The 19143-nt window shown below is 43.3% G+C and overlaps 1 pseudogene; it reads left to right on the forward strand.

The window, feature by feature from the left end:
- Positions 1 to 493: 493 nt before the first annotated feature.
- The window catches only part of LOC117188590, a 140446-nt pseudogene continuing 121796 nt past the window's right edge, over positions 494 to 19143 (forward strand).

A 19143-nucleotide genomic window follows, 5' to 3' on the forward strand; every position in this document is an offset into this window, starting at 1 on the left:
TAATCACCAAAAACCTATTTTTGACGGTTATTATTTGAAAACTTTAATTTGGAAGGCAAAAATGCAAAATTATTCAAAATAATTTATATAACATCATTTAAATAAAACAATAAAATACAATAAACGAAGATAAAAATTTTAAAAATGTATTCCCTAAATCCATCTACTTATTCCTTCGTTGTTGCGTATTAGCTTCGAGATTTAATTTCTAGAGATTTAGCGTCACCTACTGGTTTTTGTATTTTCGAAATCTCTCCAGTGAAAATCCTAATAGATTTATATGTTTTTCCTATATATATGGCACAACAATATTGAAGAATAGTGAAACTTTCTAATGTGTTTTTATTCTCGTTAGGAAAAGCTCTTACAAATTAATTCGTCTGTATGTGTTCATCATCGAAAAGCTCGCAACAACTGCGCACACGGCACGCGCACCATATAGCTAAACCATCCTTTAAAAGCTGCTGCTACTTCAGTCACCGCTTTGTTGTCAGAATAATCGGTAATATTATAATAAGCATGAAAAATGTTTTTTCCTCTCATAAAATATACTGTTGTTATTAATTACTGACGAGCTGGACTAATATGGTAAATACATAGAATGTATATGTCTGTCAAGAATATTAATTTCTACTGTGTTATTATACCGCTAATTAAATAGAGACGTATAGTAACATAAGCTAACAGCAATTCAAGTGGTAAGTTTTAGCTTGAAAAAAATACATTTTCATGTATTACATTCATTAAAATGTGCAGCTAAAAATAAATTTCTTGAGTAAAGGAAAGTAAAAAGTAAAAAAAATAAGTGAAAGTGAGTGAAAGTAAGAGACACTTGAACGTTGGTTACCTGGTCCCATGCATATCAGAGAAGAAAATATTCGACCCTATAAAGTATACATACGTGTATTGTTTTGATCAACACGAATTACCAATTTAACATATTCATGTCTGTAAGTCTTTATTTTCCTATGTAACTTAAAATGTGAGAAAATACTATACGTTTCTGAATCTTCTTATCTGAACCAAAATTCCATATGGTATATTTTTATATTTTTTCTTAGCTAAACCATATTGTAAAAAATAGTAAAAACCGATCGTTACTATGAGTAAACCTATTTGATATACGGATGCAATTTTGTATACACTGTAAATTAGAATTGGGTTGGATTACCTTTAAAAACAAAATAGTTTTCAAACTAACCATTTCTGAAAAATGATTTAAAAAATAACTTCAATAGTAACAAAAGAAACATACATATGAACATACATGTATGTTTATGGCCCATGTATATCTAAAAAGTTTGTTTAAAGCCAGCGTTTTATTTGGTGTTAATGGTATGAAATACTTTGAAAATTGTATAGAATACTGTACCAGGAACGCCGTATTGAAAAATACGACTAAGTAACTTATTTTTACTCGATTCAGGGGACTCTTCTGTAACAAAAAATTTTAAAATTATATTTCCAAACAAAAAAAGCCAAAACCAGATCGCCCATAGTCAGCCGATTCTCTAATTCTTATTCTGAAACCCCGACTTCGATCACTCTCAATGTGCAGCAGCTGATTTCGATTGATGCCCCTAAGGCCACGAAAATCCTCTGTCGCATCTTTGTCCGAAGTGCTTGCAGCGATCTTTCCGTCAACTCTGACATTAAAGTTGAGTACTTTTGGTTTTCGAATGCCAGGGAAATAGAACATTGTAAACTAAAAGTCTGATTCTATTTCAATCCATTTGTCCCGAATTCAGACTCTTATTTAAACTGTTTGGGCTATCCATTGATTTTACTTGCATATTTTTATTTTGCGGAATTAAAATATTCTTAAACATAATAGAAATAGTGGATAACTTTGATATACCTCGATAATTGTTTGCGTCAGACTTGTTACCTTTTTTATTGAGAAGCGAAGCGGTAAGGATTCTTCGTGCATCCCCCCGATCTGGAAGGAATCGTTTATAATTCCTCTCCGCCAGAAGGGTAATTCGTTTTCCGTTGCAAAATCTCTGTACTCTCACTTATATCTCAATCTCATCATGAAGTTATAAAGCACAGATCAACAACCCCAATTTATTAGAGTTTTTGTTTATCATAGAAGGCTTTTAATGAAAGTTAAAAAGATGTTTTTCACAGCTATTTCAGTAAAGCATTCAACTCTGTAAACCACTTCCTTCTTCCACGAAAACTTCCGAGATATCTCGTAAGATAGATGTCAAGCTAGCTCTTCAGAAACTCCCTTACTACACCTCTTATAGAAACCTCTAGAGTACCACAAGGCAGTTAGCTAGGCCCTTACTCTTTACACTCTTTATAAATGACGCCTTTAAAACTGAGAAACTGAATGTGTGAATTTACTCAAGTATTCGTATGCCATGAAAATGTGCGGTATTTAAGTTTCTGGCCTAAGTCATTAAAATGTTCTGAATTTTCTGGGATAAAACTACGTATAATCTTTTCTTGTACGGTCCAGTTTAATATGGATTAACAACAGAAATAATTGAGCAAGATCATCAATCACACGACATCCATTAATAAGATTTTACATGATCACCTCGTTGTCAAAATGGTGTGTTCGCCTTTTACAGCTTCAAAAGCTGTAACTATCTACACAGGTTGAGGATCATGTTTGTAGAAATTTGAGCCCGACACAAAACTGTAATGGACGGTATGGGTGTTTAAAGCAAGCCAAATGCCCCAACAGTTTACGCAACGAAACGTTTAATACCAACTTTCCGCCTGTTTGTTCGGAAACTGGTCAACAACAAATGATAAGCTAGTAGCGTAACTTGTTCGATAAAGAAAAGTAGAAAGATCAATTCAGAAAGGTAAATAACCATTTTTCGGCCTGAAGTTTTTGGAGAATTTAATAAAATTAAACTCCAAATACGGACTTTACCAACTTCACCCATGTAAATGTGCTTCATCCGATGTAGGCCATGGTTGTTCATAGCGGCGGAACTGAAATTAAGAAATGTGTTTTTCTGAGTTTTTCTTCAGAGGCGTTTGATTCAAATAATCAAAACAACAAAAAGATTGCGATAAAGTACTTTATTTGTTTTATTTCGATTTGTAAAGCTCTCGCCGGTAACGAACGATGAGAAAAGAGGGATACAGCGGTTAAGAGCGTAGGGAAAAGCAACCAAACAATAACAAATGTAACAAGCTGCACTAGGTTCAGAGAACTGCTTTTTGTGCTGCCATGGGCTGGTGCATAGCCGAACATTTTTTTTCTGCTAACAGTTTCTTACTTTTAGCAATATTATATTCTTGTTTAATAGAAATACGTAACATATTATTTTGAACATCTTATATACATTCCAGGTTATTTCTAACGAAGAAATATCTCTTTAAAAGCGGTTAAAAAATGGATTGGATATTAATATATTTTTTAAGCTGCGTACCACTAGTATTTTCTTTTTCTGAAACTGGTAAGTATCCAAAATAGTAAATATAATAATTTTGAAAAAAATGTACTCTCCGACCTCTCCAAATAGATTATATTATATTGTATATATTATATTATAATATAATATAATATAATGTATATAAGTTATTTTATAAGCTATTTTGTAAGCTATTAAGCGTTTTTAATAACTGTTGCGAGTTTTAAAGGTAATAGGGTGAACGATTGATGCGGGGATGTTAATCTAATAGCTGCGACGATAAGCTCAGGACTAAAAATGCAAGGGCTGACGGGCCAAATTGTCGGGCACTATGCAGCAAGCTTAGACGTGAGCGAGAGGGTAAGATAGACCGGAAGCGTTAGAGGTGCTCGGGACCGCTGCTAAGCCCAGTACGAAAGATTGATAGAGGCAATATAAAGAAACGCTGCAATGCGGTATATGCGGTAACAAATTATCTTTACAGTAGGCACTGCGAATGACAACCAACAACAAAATGCATTTCCTTTGGGCCGCACCACTGTAGTTGCAATAGTTTACAATATTTATGCTGCTCCCCCCGTTGGAAGCCTGGCTTTCAACAGCATCTTTAAGGGGCAGCAGGCACAGCTTGTTGATGGCGCTTGGTGATTCCAGATGACGTCTTCAGCACAGCGACTCGGGAAAGACCATCTCGTCCAGGCAAAGGCTCGACCACTGTCACCAGTGGCCACTTCATGGGTGGAAGATTCTCATCCTTGACAAGAACCAAATCTGCAACTGCTAAACTAGGCTTCGCAGTCCGTCACTTTGAACACTGCTGCAGTGACGTTATGTACTCCTCCTTCCGCCGTGACCGATCGAAGTTTAGCTGCGTGACGTCAGGCTCAGCATACGGATCAGGAGGGCCACCATTCAAGAAATGCGCTGCAGTTAGAATATCCAGATCGGCAGGGCTCTCTGAAATTGAAACTAAAGGTCTTGAATTAATCACTGTGGCATTACAGCGAATGCAGCTTGTCAAATCCAAGAAGCAAATTGCCTGTCGCACGGTAGAAGTGGTACTTGGCCGTCTTCACTGCAGCATCCCATAGACCACCGAAATGCGGCAAGCGCGGAGGAATGAAATTCCAGTCCATAGCCTCGACTAAGCAAAAATCCTTTAGCGCCTTCTAATGGTCATCGCTGAGGACCAGGCGCTTTAACCCCATCAGCTCATTCCTAGCACCAACAAAATTAGTTGCGTTGTCTGACCAAATTTGCCGCGGCTTCCGTCTGGTACATATGAAAGTCATCCACGTAGAAGTCACGGCGAAGGATTTCAGCTCCAACTGGAATCGCGATCTGCTCGTCCATTGCCAACTGATGCATCGCTCGCACAGATAAATAGGAGGCAGGCTTCGTCCCATAAGTAACGGTATCCAATTGAAACACACGCAAGTCCTCTTCCCTGGAGTTCCTCCACAGAATACAATGCAATTTGCTATCCTTGTTCGAGACTTTTACACATCGATACATCTTACAGATATCTCCCGTAATCGCAACGGGATCGAAATCGAGCAAGAATATGAAACAGTTTGGCTTGGATTACGGGACCGGCCATTATTAAAACGTCGTTCAGGGAATGTCCAGATGAAGTTGAAGCGGATCCATCAAAAACGACGCGAAGCTTGGTCGGATACCTATCTTCCATCATGACCCAATGGTGAGGCAAAAAACATCGGCAGTTGACACATTGACTATGAAGGAACATGAGACATATGGCCTAAATCAAAGTTCTTCTTTATGAAAATATCATACTGAGATCTAACTTTCTCTCAAGGGTCAGAAATCTGCAATTCTGTATCTCCCAAAACTTTCGAAGATGCACCTCAAGCCGATCTTCTGGACTATTATTCTCAGCAGCTACGGCCCGAGCCCGAGAGACCATCAAAGAGGGACATTTTAAGCGGAGACAATCTCCAGACACAACCCATCCCAAAAGCGTTTTCTGAATTGAAGGTAACCCTGGCATAGGCACTGCGGCCTATGAAACTACGAATCTGCTAGTGGTATGTTCGATGAAATGTTCCAGGCTGAGTGTCAATTCCAAAGCTTGGCTGACAATCGGTTATGCCAGAGGCTATAATAGCAGCGATGAGAGAGCAGGCTAACGTTGACCGAAAATCCATCCGTGACGAAGCTAGTGTTCCCGAGACTGTAGTCTTGATTTCATATTTCGAAGCTGAAGGTGATTTGCGAAACGCGAAGTTTTTAGATGCACCTTGGAGTCGGAATCCAGCAACGCTCGTCGGGAACTAAAACTCCGGAACGATTTTTGACCAAGACCGTGGCCGTGGCAAGTAGAACAACATTATTATTGAGATCTTGGGCAATAATGGTAGACGAAGTAGACGCTGAAGTAGAGGGCTCAGTGGTATGCTCAGGCGGCATAGAGTCAGAAAGCGTAGACTGAGATGGAGTATACGGCACTGATTTCCCTTGGGCTGCGGAATCTTCAGGGCTACAGGTGCCTACCCACGCAGGTACGACAGTTGCTCGAGGTGCACTGAATTAATCGATGATCTGTTCGGAGACAATTTATATATAAGGAAAGTCGCTTGGCTTCTCTATGGCAATTTGTGGGAGACAGCGCTTTGAACTTCTGACAGTACTGGACTTCGTGAGCGCTATTAATGCACAGCGCGCAGCGTGATTTATTATGCTTTCTACTTCTGCCCACCTGACTGCTCGACGCATAGCTTGCCATAGAGAAATCCATCGTCTTTAATGATCTGCATCGCTGCTCCAAGAACGAGGCCATAGATGCGGAGTCGTAGAATAGCTCCTCCCACTTCTCTTTGCTCGCTTGATCCAGTTTTCGGAGAAGCTCCTGCACGACGATGCATCCTGCGATCTTCTCAGCAGTGCCCGAACCCTGGAGCGCACGCATATGAGAGTTGAACCTGTCGGAAAGCTCACAAAGCATGACCACTACCCAGGTTCCACAGCCTGGATCGCCAAGATCTCATTGATATGTGCCTCAAAGATCAATCGCCCTCGCCAATCGAGGGCCAAGAACTAACGCCCACGTGTGCTATAACACTAATTTTTTAAAGTGACTTAGCGCCCGCGGGCGGGACAAAAATTAGCGTCATAACGCCCTAAGTTTCAAAAATGTTCAAAGTGTATCAAGAATCAATAAAAGTACAGTTAAAAGAAGTTCTGTTTGTTGTGTTATCTCGTTTGTTAACGCATTTTTAATTTTTTCGGCACAAAGGTCTTTTAATTCGTTGGTCATTGATCTTCGAACAGAGTGCTCAAAGATTGTTACTGGGTTTCGGGAAAATTCGAAGTTGTTCTTTTAACAACACAACAACAAATATTTAAGATAAAGAGTGCGTTAAAAAATAGTTCCCGTTATATTTGTTATATAAAAGACTGCGATGTTTTAGTGGCTTTGTCCAATATTGGCGTGTGAACTCAAATGAGTCTCGAGTGCAACCACAACCATGCCTCTCCCCAAGAACTATTAAAACAGCTAAAATTGATCAATAATGTGAATGGCCAATGTGAGCAGAAAACAAAGAACAAAGAAACTACAAAGAAAAGGAGTTCGCGAAATCTTTTACGAAGAATGCCAAAAATGTGGAGAAGCTGCAAATTCAGTCAATATCCGAAAATAGGACGGCAATTGTTTAGGGTGTTGTAACGCCCACATAAAAGTGGCATTATGGCCCGAGGAGGGCCTTATGACACAAATAACATGTACCCATGGATAACTTATGTGGTCGATTACTCTGGCAGATGGCAATTAGTTTACACTTTTTTTGTGGACGTTGACATGCAATGACTGCATCTTTCAAGAGGCGATGCAATTACTGCACCGTCAAGTGGCCCGTGTGACACCAGCAGAAGGCTGTTACGCGAGCATGCTGGAAAGATAGCTGTTAGACTAATATTCGAGGAAGATTAGCACGAAAGTTTCTCAGAGAACTAGATATGCATTCAAAATAAACATAAAAATACTACTACAATTACTAATTACTAGAAAGGTGTGTAAGGATTAGTAATTTAATAAGAGGAAGAGAATCAGTGGTGGATATGATATGGAAGAGGGAATTATAATCCGAGCATAAGACCCTAAACGGTTCATGCTAGAAATAATTCGATCTACAAAGTGGAAGGAACAATTTCTAGTAAGTATAATAGGAATCGTGAAGTTTATGCGGCTCAACAGATCAGGGCTGTCTATGTCACCCCTGATCAAGTTGTGCATAAAAATCACACCAAGCATTTTTCTACGGTTAACTAAGAATGGGAGGTTTACTAATAGCAGTCTACTAGAGTAAGATGGGAGTCTCACACCTTCATCCCAGTTAAGGCCCCGCAGAGCAAAGCGTAAAAAGTTTTTCTGTTCTGATTCTATGCGGTCCTGGTGTACTTTGTACTGAGGGCACCATACACAGGAGCCGTGTTCTAAGATCGGACGAACAAGCGAGGTATAGAGAGTCTTTGTTATATAGGGGTCGTCAAATTCCTTTGACCACCTCTTTGTAAACCCAAGCAAATGTGTTCAGAAAACTTTGCATTTCGAGTCATTAAGGTGTAACAAGTTTGCACAATTCCATGACAGAAAGTTATTGAGATCGGATTGCAAGCGAGATTGAAATGAAATGTCCTTATACTGGACACAGAGTTTAACATCATCCGCATACATAAGTACTCGAGAGTATGTTAATACTGAAGGCAAGTCATTAAAAAAGAGTGTGAAGAGTAAGGGGCCTAGATGGCTGCCCTGTGGTACTCCCGAAGAAACCTTTACTGGTAAAGAGAGGGAGTTTTTGAAGAGGACTCTTTGAGACCTGTAACAAAGATAGCTAGAAATCCATCTCAGGAGGTTGAGCGGAAACCCTAAAAGGTCAAGTTTCTGCGCTAAAAGGGAATGGTTTACAGAGTCGAATGCTTTACTAAAGTCGGTGTAAATAACATCCGTCTGTAAGTTACCTTGAAAGCCTTTAATAATGAAAGAGGTAAACTCTAACAAGTTCGTGGTGGTTGATCGGCGCCTTATAAATCCATGCTGAGTGGGAGATATAAGTGACTTGCAAAGATGTTGCAAGTGCGGAGTTAATAACTTCTCAAACATTTTGGGAATATCGGATAACTTTGCTATACCTCTATAATTTGTTGCATCAGACTTGCTACCTTTTTTATGGAGAGGAATTATAAACGATTCCTTCCAGATGGAGGGGAAGCAAGAAGAATCGATGGACAGGGTGAATAGTTTAAGCAAGGGTCCACACAGAGCCTCGGCGCAGTACCTGAGTACACAACCTGGAACCTCGTCTGGACCCGGTGAAAACACCGGCTTAACTAGTCGAAGATCATGAAGTAAGAACATTCATTTAACAAGGGTACCGTATGGGTACGGGTGACAAGAGTAGCTTTCCTCAGAATATGTGGTTTGGAAAAATTGGATAAAAAGATCGCCTGATCATTATTTGCCGACGTGTTACAAAATTATAGCGAGGATGGTTACGCTTACTGTTTACGAAGCAGTAAAACTGTTTAGGGTCCTGAGAAAAGCGTATCCTGCATCGTGATAGGTAGTTCTTATAGCATTGTGCATTAAGAACTAAAAAGTTTGACCGAGCTGTTACATAGCGAGAGTGAGAAGTAGGAGAACCAACTTCCTGAAATTTTTTATAAAGTCTTAATTTTAAGTTTTTTAGGCTGGATAACTCTTTGGTAAACCAAGGGGGTTTTCCAGATCTTATAGGATAAGAAAGCGGGACGCAAGCACCAAAAAATGTGCCAAGAGCATTGTAAAAAATGTTTGTGCCTTTTATGACATCGGTGCACAAGTACAAAGCGGACCAATCAAAATCCGTAATTAGATTATTAAGCTTCGTAAACTCGGCTTTACGAAAGCAACGGACACGTTCAGGTGGCCTTCTCGACCGATCCAATACAGTTGGTCCAACATGTAGCGACACCTCGAAAGTAGGATGGTAGGCGTCTGAAGACGCCTTCCTGAGCGAAAGGGCTCGGGTTAACAACACTAAGGTCGGATCCGATACAAAGCGCAGAGCAAGCAATCGACCCAAGGAATTTTTCACATGGTTGACTTGAGACAGGGACAGGTCAAGGAAGCCATTAGCAAAGTCATGTCGTGACATGGGCACTAGGTTACTAGACTCGTTTACCGAAGACCAAACAGTTCCTGGCAAGTTGAAGTTACCAAGAACTATCATACGATCTTTATCTGATAGCGAGGAAGAAACAGCGGTTAAAGCGGACAAGTGCTGCTCATAAATAGAGATATCCCAAGAAGGTGGAATATACGAGCATGTAAAGAATATAGCGAAAGCGGGAAGAATCAGTTTTACACAGAGGAATTCCAGTTCCGGTTGAACCTGGATTGTGAAGTGTTCCGCCGTGAAGTTAGAGTCCACTGCAATCAGAACCCCTCCTGCACGTCGAGACGAACGGTATTTCCCAAAAGTTGTGTACCGACCTGCCAAAACCTCGGAACTAAAAATGTCCGGCTTTAACCAGGTTTCAGTAAACACAATAAAGTGAGAAGAAAATGTAACACTATCCCGGAAAAGAATGTTAAGCTAACTACGTAAGCCTCTAACATTCTGATACGTTACTAAAAGAGAAGTTAGTTTTTTGGAAAGGTGGAAGCAAGACGGGAAGTTGAGGAAGAGGAAGTTGAGGTTGAGTGTGGCACACTGGAAAGATTTGTAAGGGATATGGGGGGCCTATTCTTCTTCTTAGCCTTAAACTCCTTCACCACCAAATGCTCCGGCAAAAATTTGGCGGAGCAAATGGTGTCAAATTGAGTTGGGGAGATGCTTATCTTAAACGAGGCTATCTCCCTGGCATAAGAGAAGTTGAATTTCTCCACCTTTAAACCCACGGCTTTTATTTTGCATTGAATAAAAGCAATTACATCATTAGATGTCATTAGTCACCACAGGCCTAGTACCTGTGGTGGCAATATCCGGAGGTCCGGAACGTCTATTTACTGGAGGGATCGGGATAGACGGGACAACTAGCGAACTTGCGGACACCACGGACACGGACGCTGCAGACGTACTTGGCTGTACATTCTCCGAGGCGATGAATTCGGCTTCCGATTCTGCATCGCCAGCTGCTGTCGTTGCCCTTTGAGTGGCAAACGAGATCAACTGCTGCACACTTGGAGTGGTCGGAGTCAGTTTTTCGGCGGCGCACGGCTGAGTGACGGTTGGCACTTGTAGATCCCACGGAGTGACCTTTTTACGCCTCGGAGACTCATTCAGCAGTTGCAGACTGCCAAAAATGAGATTCCATGGCTAGGAGCCGATCGTGTTGCTTTTTAAAGCCAACGGACAGCTCCTTAAAGCCCTTCCGCGTCTGCCTCATAAAAGCCACCATGTCATTCTCCACCGCACGGCATGCCTCGCAACTGAAATGCAACCCATTACGTTTGGCTATAGCATCACTCACGAGGCCAGAAAATCCAGCACATTTTGCGTGCACTACGCTGTCGCAGAGCCAGCAGGGGACATTTGGCTGATCGTGGGTGATCTCCTTCTTACAGGTTTTTTTTGGCGCAGACCACAGCGTATTACATTTTTATTATTTATTTATTTACTCAAGAAAATTTACGAAAAAAAGAAAATTTCCAAAACAAATTGGTATCAGACCAATGTGCCAGACAATGCTCAAAGCGGAGTTGGTAAAAAATGAGAGCAGAGTGGAGAGCGGTTAAAGCGAGCGGTACTGAGTAGAGAGCGCTATTGCTCAGAAAGTTTAAAGAGTGAGAGAGAAAGAACAGTTATTGAAGTTGAGGTGATAGCGAGAGAGTGATAAAACAACAACAGCTACAAGACGAGAGACAAGAGACGAGAGCTGTAATGCAATGTAAGCCGACGCCGAAAAATTGTTAGTTCAATAAATAATAATTAAACACAAATCAAAAGGCATGACCACGCGGAATAGAATAGGTTTCCAGATAGTAGCTGGATTAGGAAGGTATTTAATGTTTATTTAAGAAAACACTGGTTGTTTATGTAAAACAAAGGGAAAATATGCGGAGCGCAAAACAAAAACGCGTCTGATCTACGAAAGAGAACGAACGATGATGATTGCCATATTGCTTGTGATTACACTGATGTAATGTCAAATGTTAAGCTATTAAGCGTTTTTAATAACTTTTGCGAGTTTTGAATTTAATGAGTGTCGAGAGTTTGTACATAATTCACAATTTATTAGCGTATGAAAACCAGCTTATCGTGTATGTAGGTTAGGTTAGGTTACGTTTAGGCGGTAGCCTAGCTCGTCGGCGGCGTCGTTCCCCTCGATGTCCCTGTGGCTGGGGACCCATATAAGGAAGAGATCTAACTGCTCTGCGATCTCGTGCAGAGATCTGCGGCAGTCATTTACAGTCGCTGAGTTCGACGATATTGAGCCTAAGGCTTTAATAGCTGCTTGGCTGTCCGAGAAGACGCATACTAAGTGCGTGTCTAGAAGTAGTTTGGAGACGATAGAAATTGCCTCCTTGATGGCCACAACCTCCGCTTGGAGCACATTACAGTGATCCAGGAGCCTGAAGCAATGACTGATGTTCAGCTCGCTACAGTAGACTCCGCCTCCCACGCGGGCGTCTCACTTTGAGCCATCATTGTAGAAGTGAACCGCATTTGCAGGTCCTGTTTCGCCCATCTTCCAGTCCTCCCTACTAGGATATATTCCTTACAGTTAAGGGTCGCTTCTATGATCGATGTGATCGAAATAAAGACAACTTTGGTATGAGGCCAGGTTTCCGGGATATACATATCCATGGGAGAAGATTCCTTCGTATATCCTTTCGAGCCAATTAGTGGCTTATTGACCAGCGTGAATCAGTTGGGCAGGGATGATGCCATCTGGCCCAGCAGACTTGTGTCGTTTGAAGCTTTTGATTGCCCAGGAAATGTTCTCCTGGCTTAGCAGGTTTGTGATATCACTTGAGGCAACGGAAGGAGCCGCAATATAGTGTGGTCTGTTTTCATCGCAGCCGGGAAAGTGGGTGTTAAGGAGAAGATGTAGCGACTCATTGCTGGACGTTGTTCACGATTGGTCGGCATTTTTCAGGAAGCCTAGAGTGGGTGTAGTCTTCGAGAGAACTTTGCGCAAGCGCGAGGCTTCTGAGTTATTCTCAATTTCACTACAGAACTTACGCCATGAGGCGCGTTTGGCTTTCCTAAGTTATTTATTATAAGTTGACAGACTGACCTTGTATTCGTCCCAGTTCCGCTCAACGTTCTCAGCCTTAGCTGGGTTAAAGAGTCTCCGGGAGGCTTTCCGAAATTCCCCCAGTTTAGGAGTCCACCATTCAGATTTCTTCCGGCCTCTACTCTTGCCAGAGGGGCAGGATTTATTGAGCGCCTCATTGCAGGCGTCTGTAAATGTTTTAACGAGATGAGTCATGGCCTCCCTGAAAATCCCCTCCTCAGGTGGAGTCTCAGGAAGAACACGACATAGGTGGTCTGAGTACCGAGTCCAGCTTGTCCGCCTGAGGTTCCGGAATTGAGCTGGTCTCGGTAGTGAAAAAGAGAATACGGTTTCCACGGAGCCTGTGGTCCGAGACGGAGGCTTCTCCAGGACCCTCCAGGATACGATGTTCCCAATATCTCATGAGAGGCAAGTGTGAGGTCCAGGACCTCCTTGCGGGGTTTAATAATGAAGGTGGGATCACTCCCCCTATTTAAAAGGACCATCTGGGTGGTCAGTAAATAGTTGAAAAGGTACTCACCCCTTTCGCTAGTGTCAGTGCTTCCACACTGGCAATGGTGTGCATTGGCGTCGCACCCTACGATTAGGCCGGTGTCCTTGGCCTCGCAGTCTGCGATTAGCGCCCGGAGCGCCTGTGGAGGGGGGTGTGGTTGGTCGTGACCCATGTACGTGGAGCAGATTCTCAGTGAGCACCGCTGTCCCTCGAGGCGCACTGCTGTTTGGTCTTCATTGCTGAAATTTGGGAGCAAAAATAAGTGCAAATCTCTTTTTGCAAGAATGCAGGTGCGGGTTTTACTTTCGGTGTCAGCTACGTATAGCTTATAGTCAGGAGTCCTCAGACCAAAGAACCTGTTTCCGAGGATCCAGGGCTCCTGAATGAGGACTAGGTGGATCAAGAGAGCAGCGCATGCTGCCTTACAATGGTGGAGGTGTATCTGCAGGAGTGTCAGTGACATTCCTGAGGTTCACCTCCACCATTGTCTTGTCGTGGTCGCTCTCCGAAGAGTCCAGCTCCTCCCCTAGTAAGATCGCTCACGTCAGACACGTAACCATCTAAGTTGTCATCCGACACCACTGATGCCACGTCCGATACCGGCTTGATCTCCATGCTAGGGATCTCCGGGGGCTCCAGGTCTGGCTCGACCTCCGGTTGCATGCCCTTAGAGTCGGACTTGTACGGTACTATGAATACCTTCTTGTAGCCGTAGTCCACAGTGCCCTCCGTGTCATGGAGACGTCTGACCGACTCCTCGTTCAGGACGAGGATTATTTGGCGCCTCTGGCCAACTCCCAATCGGCTGTAGGAAGGTGGGGGTTGCAGACTTACAGAATCCGGAAAATCTTTTCCAAGCTCTGGCCCTCGGCTTGCTGGGGATGTCTTCCCATTTTACGGCCTCCATCTTGGCTCCTGGGTAGACCTCGTTGAGGGCAGCCACCACCTTTATGTAGAGGGTCGCAGAGCGAGCGTCTTGGCAGACGATGGCTTTCACTCTGCCTTGGTTCCACCCGGCGTCCTCACACTTGGGTGGTGGTCCTCCATTTTCCTCCAACTCCTTGAGGAAGCGGTCCTGGAGCTCGATTTCTACGAGGTGGCATTTGTCCCGAGGCATCTGCCCGTCTTTAGAGCCGTTGTCTATGACTCCAATTAGGGTTTTTCATCTCGCCACATCGGCAAACGAGCGGTAGGTCAGGGTTTTCGGCCTCTTGGTCTGTTGGATTTGCGTGGTGGTGTCTTCCGCCGAGTGTTGCCGCTGGCTTAGGGCCTTGGCTGCGGCCTTGCCAGCTTTGGCTGGCTGGTAGTCGGGCAGGACCGTCGTGGCCCATCGCCGCGATTCGATTCCCTGGGAAGACGCCAGGAACACCGGGTCGTGGCAGCCACCCCGGTAACCGGGTCGCCCTTGGGGTCCCCCGACGTGGATTGGTCCGATTGGCTTTTCGGTCCTCTCCTCGCCGCGCTTGCCGGCTCGAGACGGTGGATCGACTAAGTCTTCTTCCCAGATGCCTTTGAAGAGGGATGGTCTTTTCCCTCCGGCACTTTAGGAGGAGTACCGAGCTCCTTTGCGGTGTTTTTTGTGTATATATTTGAATTTGGCATTGTTGGTCCCACGAGTAGGCGGGAAGGGGTTAGTCGCCCGAGGCATAGCCCGCGTGCCCCGATAAGCCTTATTAATACTGGAGGTCGGCAGGTATCCAGAGTCCGCATATTAACGACCGAGCACCCCCTCGGCCATGCGTCCCTCGGCATATGACAGTGTCACCCTGGATTGGGGTTATTTCACTGAAAGTTTTCTTCTCTCCGCCCGACTACAATTAGCCAGCATCCTGGCAGAGACATGACCGTACCAGGACTGTTTCCAGCCTCCCTCACGGGGAGAGTATAATCGCACTTCCGTCGGTGTGTACAGTTACGGCGGGTGCCGGTTCGCTCGTGACCACCTGTATGGCGTGAAGCACAGTCGCTTTGGATTCAGGGCAAGACATGAACCCGAGACGCCAGTGCCCCGTTCCGAGTTTACAGTTTTGACGAGCCGACCCGTCATCCGTTTATCCCCCTGTAGCACCCGATGGCTGACGGCCCACATAAAAGTGGCATTATGGCCCGAGGGACTTATGACACAAATTACATGTACCCATGGATAACTTATGTGGTCGATTACACTGGCAGATGGCAATTATTTTACACTTTTGATTGCCATATTGCTTGTGATTGCACTGATGTATTATTTATTGCACAATCACGTCGGGGTCACCAAATGTTAAGCTATTAAGCGTTTTTAATAACTGTTGCGAGTTTAGAATTGAATGTGGAAAATCCCATTAAAAAATGGTAGAAAACTTAAACTTTGGGTCGCTTTACTTGTCCATGTCATACCGAAACCATCCGCCACACCACTTTAACAAACAATCTATCACATTTGTGAACAGCGATACTAAAAAGCTAGAGAGAAACACACTGCAGCACTAATCGGCTCCGACACCCATTCCGGTGTTTACTTTTATAAAATACAGTTATTGTAGAAGTTACATAAATTGATATAGAATTTTTGTTTCTATTGGGAAAACATTATATTAAACAATAAGAAAGGATTGGGGTCGGGGTCCCGGGAGCGGATGAGAAATCAAAAGCAGATATAATTAATCGGAATTCAGTATTTTGTCCCAGTGGTCCGATAGCATAGTCAACAAAATTTAACTTTATTTTTCGCTGTGAACCAAACCGACTTTTTATGATGGGTTTGGGGCTACAAAATGTTTAATATTTTTTTTCTACGTGTTATTTTTTATTACTGTTTTTTCAGAGGTCGTCGCTTAAAGTATCGTTTTTAAAAATTAGGATTAGGGTACAGCCGTTTGACCAAGCCCCTGAATGCAGAATTTTAGAGCTATTAACTTTTTCATTAAATAATAATATAACGAGAGCTTAGACCCTAAAATACAATATACATATATCATTGAAAATTTTACAATTCCTAAGAACTTAGAGATAGTATCGATGTTAGCTTTGTTTACAATAGAATGTGCTGAAGATGGGGTTTGGTTTAAAAAAAAGACAGATATTGTCAAATTCAGGACAGTTGTCTGCTATATAAATTGTGGAAAAGCCTGACCACAGGTAGAACATATTTTACCAGATAGGAGGTGAGTCCTTGGCCTTGTGTCTGTGCTGGAAGGAGTTCGAACATACCGCTTGTTGCTATTTTATAAGAGGATTTTTGTGTATTAATGCAGGATATGAAGTGGCCTCGTTGCCTTATTAATTCCTTTGCTATTAGGAATCTATTTTCATTTTGGATCGTGCTTGATGCAATGCTTTAGACAATATGGTTTTGATTAGTAAGGATATTATTAGGTTGTTAATATAAAAGAAAAGCTATCCGTACAAATTAAAAATCCAACTATTTGTCAATGAGCAAATCGAATTGCATGAGGAATCGCCATTGCTTCTGCTGCAAAGACCGGGCAACACTCAAAAAGCCAGCCGGCTGATATTGTCGCACCAGAGTGTAGGTGTCATTGTGGTTGTTGAGGGGTAATACTGGTGGACGGAGGAATAATGTTGAGTTAATTGTAAAGCGACGGGAGTGGACGGGATTCTATATTTTGTTTGTCGGTTGGGTGTGCAGAATAGTTTGGGTATTAGGTTGGCAGAGCTTGGAAAAGCATTAAAACTACGTCGGACTGCAGTAAGGTATGCCGGGGTAAGCAGTTTATTGTTGGATGCATCGCTCCTCTCAAAAATGGGGAGTCCATACTGGGTTTAAATCTATTAGAGAGTGTTTGCTACTTAGATATTTTATAATTTTGAACTTTTTGTATAATCTTTGTCTTGAATGAATACAATGTTGCCTAAAAGAAAAGTTAAATTCAAATATAGCTCGTTGTGGAGATAATGTTTTTTATCCCCAATCGGCCGACTAATTACTTCGAATTAAATAAAACTCGGCGCAGAAATAAAATTACGATATGTTCTTTAATGCGTGACATCCAAATTGCAAGTGAGGCTTGCCTGCCCTTTACATTGCCGCTCCGATCGCTAAGCGCAGCTTCGCTCGGCCGACGTCGGTAGGCAGACGTAAAGCGGAGATAGCGAAGAGCGAGCTGGCAGAGAGCGTTAAGCAGGGCAAGCAAGCGCAGAGCTTTAACAAACAAATGTGTGACATAGACATAAGTAACAAACAAAATAAGCGGCTGAGGGCCAAGAATTAGGTGCTATTTGGCAAGCAGCTAATCGGCTGGGTTCTGCTCCGAACATTCACCCCCCGTTGGAAGGCAAAGGCTTTCAACAGATCCATCCTGAAGGGGCAGAACAGCTATTTTTCCAACGGCCCTCTTGAAAAGGCCTTTTTGAGTGCGGATGACGGCTACTCTGATGGTTCCATCCTTTCCTGGGTGGCAGCGTTTCCTCCTTGATCATGACGAGCGCTCCTAGCTTGATGTTTGGAGACGATGACCGCCACTTGCTCCGCTCCTGAAGAATCGAAAGATACGCCGTGCTCCATTTTCTCCAAAACGCCTGCTTCATTTGACACAGCCGCTGCCATCGACTAAGTAGGTTGACCCGGAGATGCGCCACATCTGGCTCGTCGAATTGAAAATGATATTATTCTGCTTTCTCAGCCGCCTCCCACAAACCCCCAAAATGAGGTGAGCGAGGGGGGATGAATTTCCAATCGATTATACTAGAAACCACGTATGAGGATCGCTGAGGAACATTTGCCGAAGCTCCAAAAGCTCATTTTTTGCTCCTACAAAATTTGTAGCGTTGTCTGACCAGATGATTCGAGGTTTGGGACGTAGACTTATAAAACGCCTTAATGCTGCCAGTAAGGATTCTGTAGATAGATCCCGAACGACTTCCAAATGAGTTGCTTTGGTGCTAAAGCATACGAAGACAGCGATGTAACATTTGATAGGAGGCCTGCTTCTGACTTCCGACTTGTGATAAAAGGGTCCGCAAAAATCAACGCCCGTTGTGTGGAATGCTGGATTAGTCCTTACGCGATCCGCAGGCAAGTTTCCCCATGATATGTTTCCTCAGCACTGGCTTCAAACGAAAGCATCTAACACATTTGCGAATGATTCCCGCAACATATTTGCGTCCACCAATAGGCCAGAATTTTTGCCGAAGCAGTCCGAGCAATCCTTGAGCTCCTGCGTGGAGAAACCTTTCGTGAAAGAAGATAATAATAGAGACAGTGACAGGATGTCCCTTAGGAAGCAGAATCGGGTGCTTCGCGTCGTAGTCCAATTCGGCATTTTGAAGGCGGCCTCCAACACGCAGCAATCCAAAGCTATCCAGAAATGGATTCAGTGAGGCCATCGTGCTTTTTGGGGGTAGGGCCTGTTTGCTGGCGAGGGCCCTTATCTCTTCCGAAAATTGTTGCTGCTGTATTGCCCTTATGAGCAAATGCGTACCATTTTTGATGTCGATTACGGTAAGTTGACCCTTCGACCGCGCTATGCCTTTGTCCTTGAGAATGTAGAATCGATATATGTAAGCAAAGACGCGCTGCATGGATCCGAATGAGTTTTGAAATTTGCAATCGTACGATACATCCCTTTCGTTTGAAACAACCAATGCTGCATGACGACGTTCTGGTACATCGGTCGGCAATTGCAAGCCTGCAGGCCACTCTGAGCTCTCAAGACGCAAGAATGGTGGTCCAGAGATCCAAAGGCTGCTATCCATTAGTTCAGAGGGCGTGGATCCACGTGATATGATGTCGGCAGGATTCAACTTTGTGGGCACGTGATGCCAAGTCATTCCAGCGGTGAGCTCCTGAATCCGCTGAACTCGATTAGAAACAAATATATTAAAATTCAATGGTGATTCTCGAATCCAGGCGGGCTATGGACGAATCTGACCAGCAATGTATTTGGCATGGAGCTGATAATCCCTTAACTATGGTGGACACTAGTTCGGCTAATACGAGGGCAGCGGATAGCTCAAGCTTGGGGATAGTCATACTTTTCAATGGCGCGACTCTGGATTTAGAGCATAAGAGATGACTTTGCA

This window comes from Drosophila miranda, chromosome 4 (assembly GCF_003369915.1).
Source record: "Drosophila miranda strain MSH22 chromosome 4, D.miranda_PacBio2.1, whole genome shotgun sequence".
In the NCBI taxonomy this organism is placed as follows: domain Eukaryota; kingdom Metazoa; phylum Arthropoda; class Insecta; order Diptera; family Drosophilidae; genus Drosophila; species Drosophila miranda.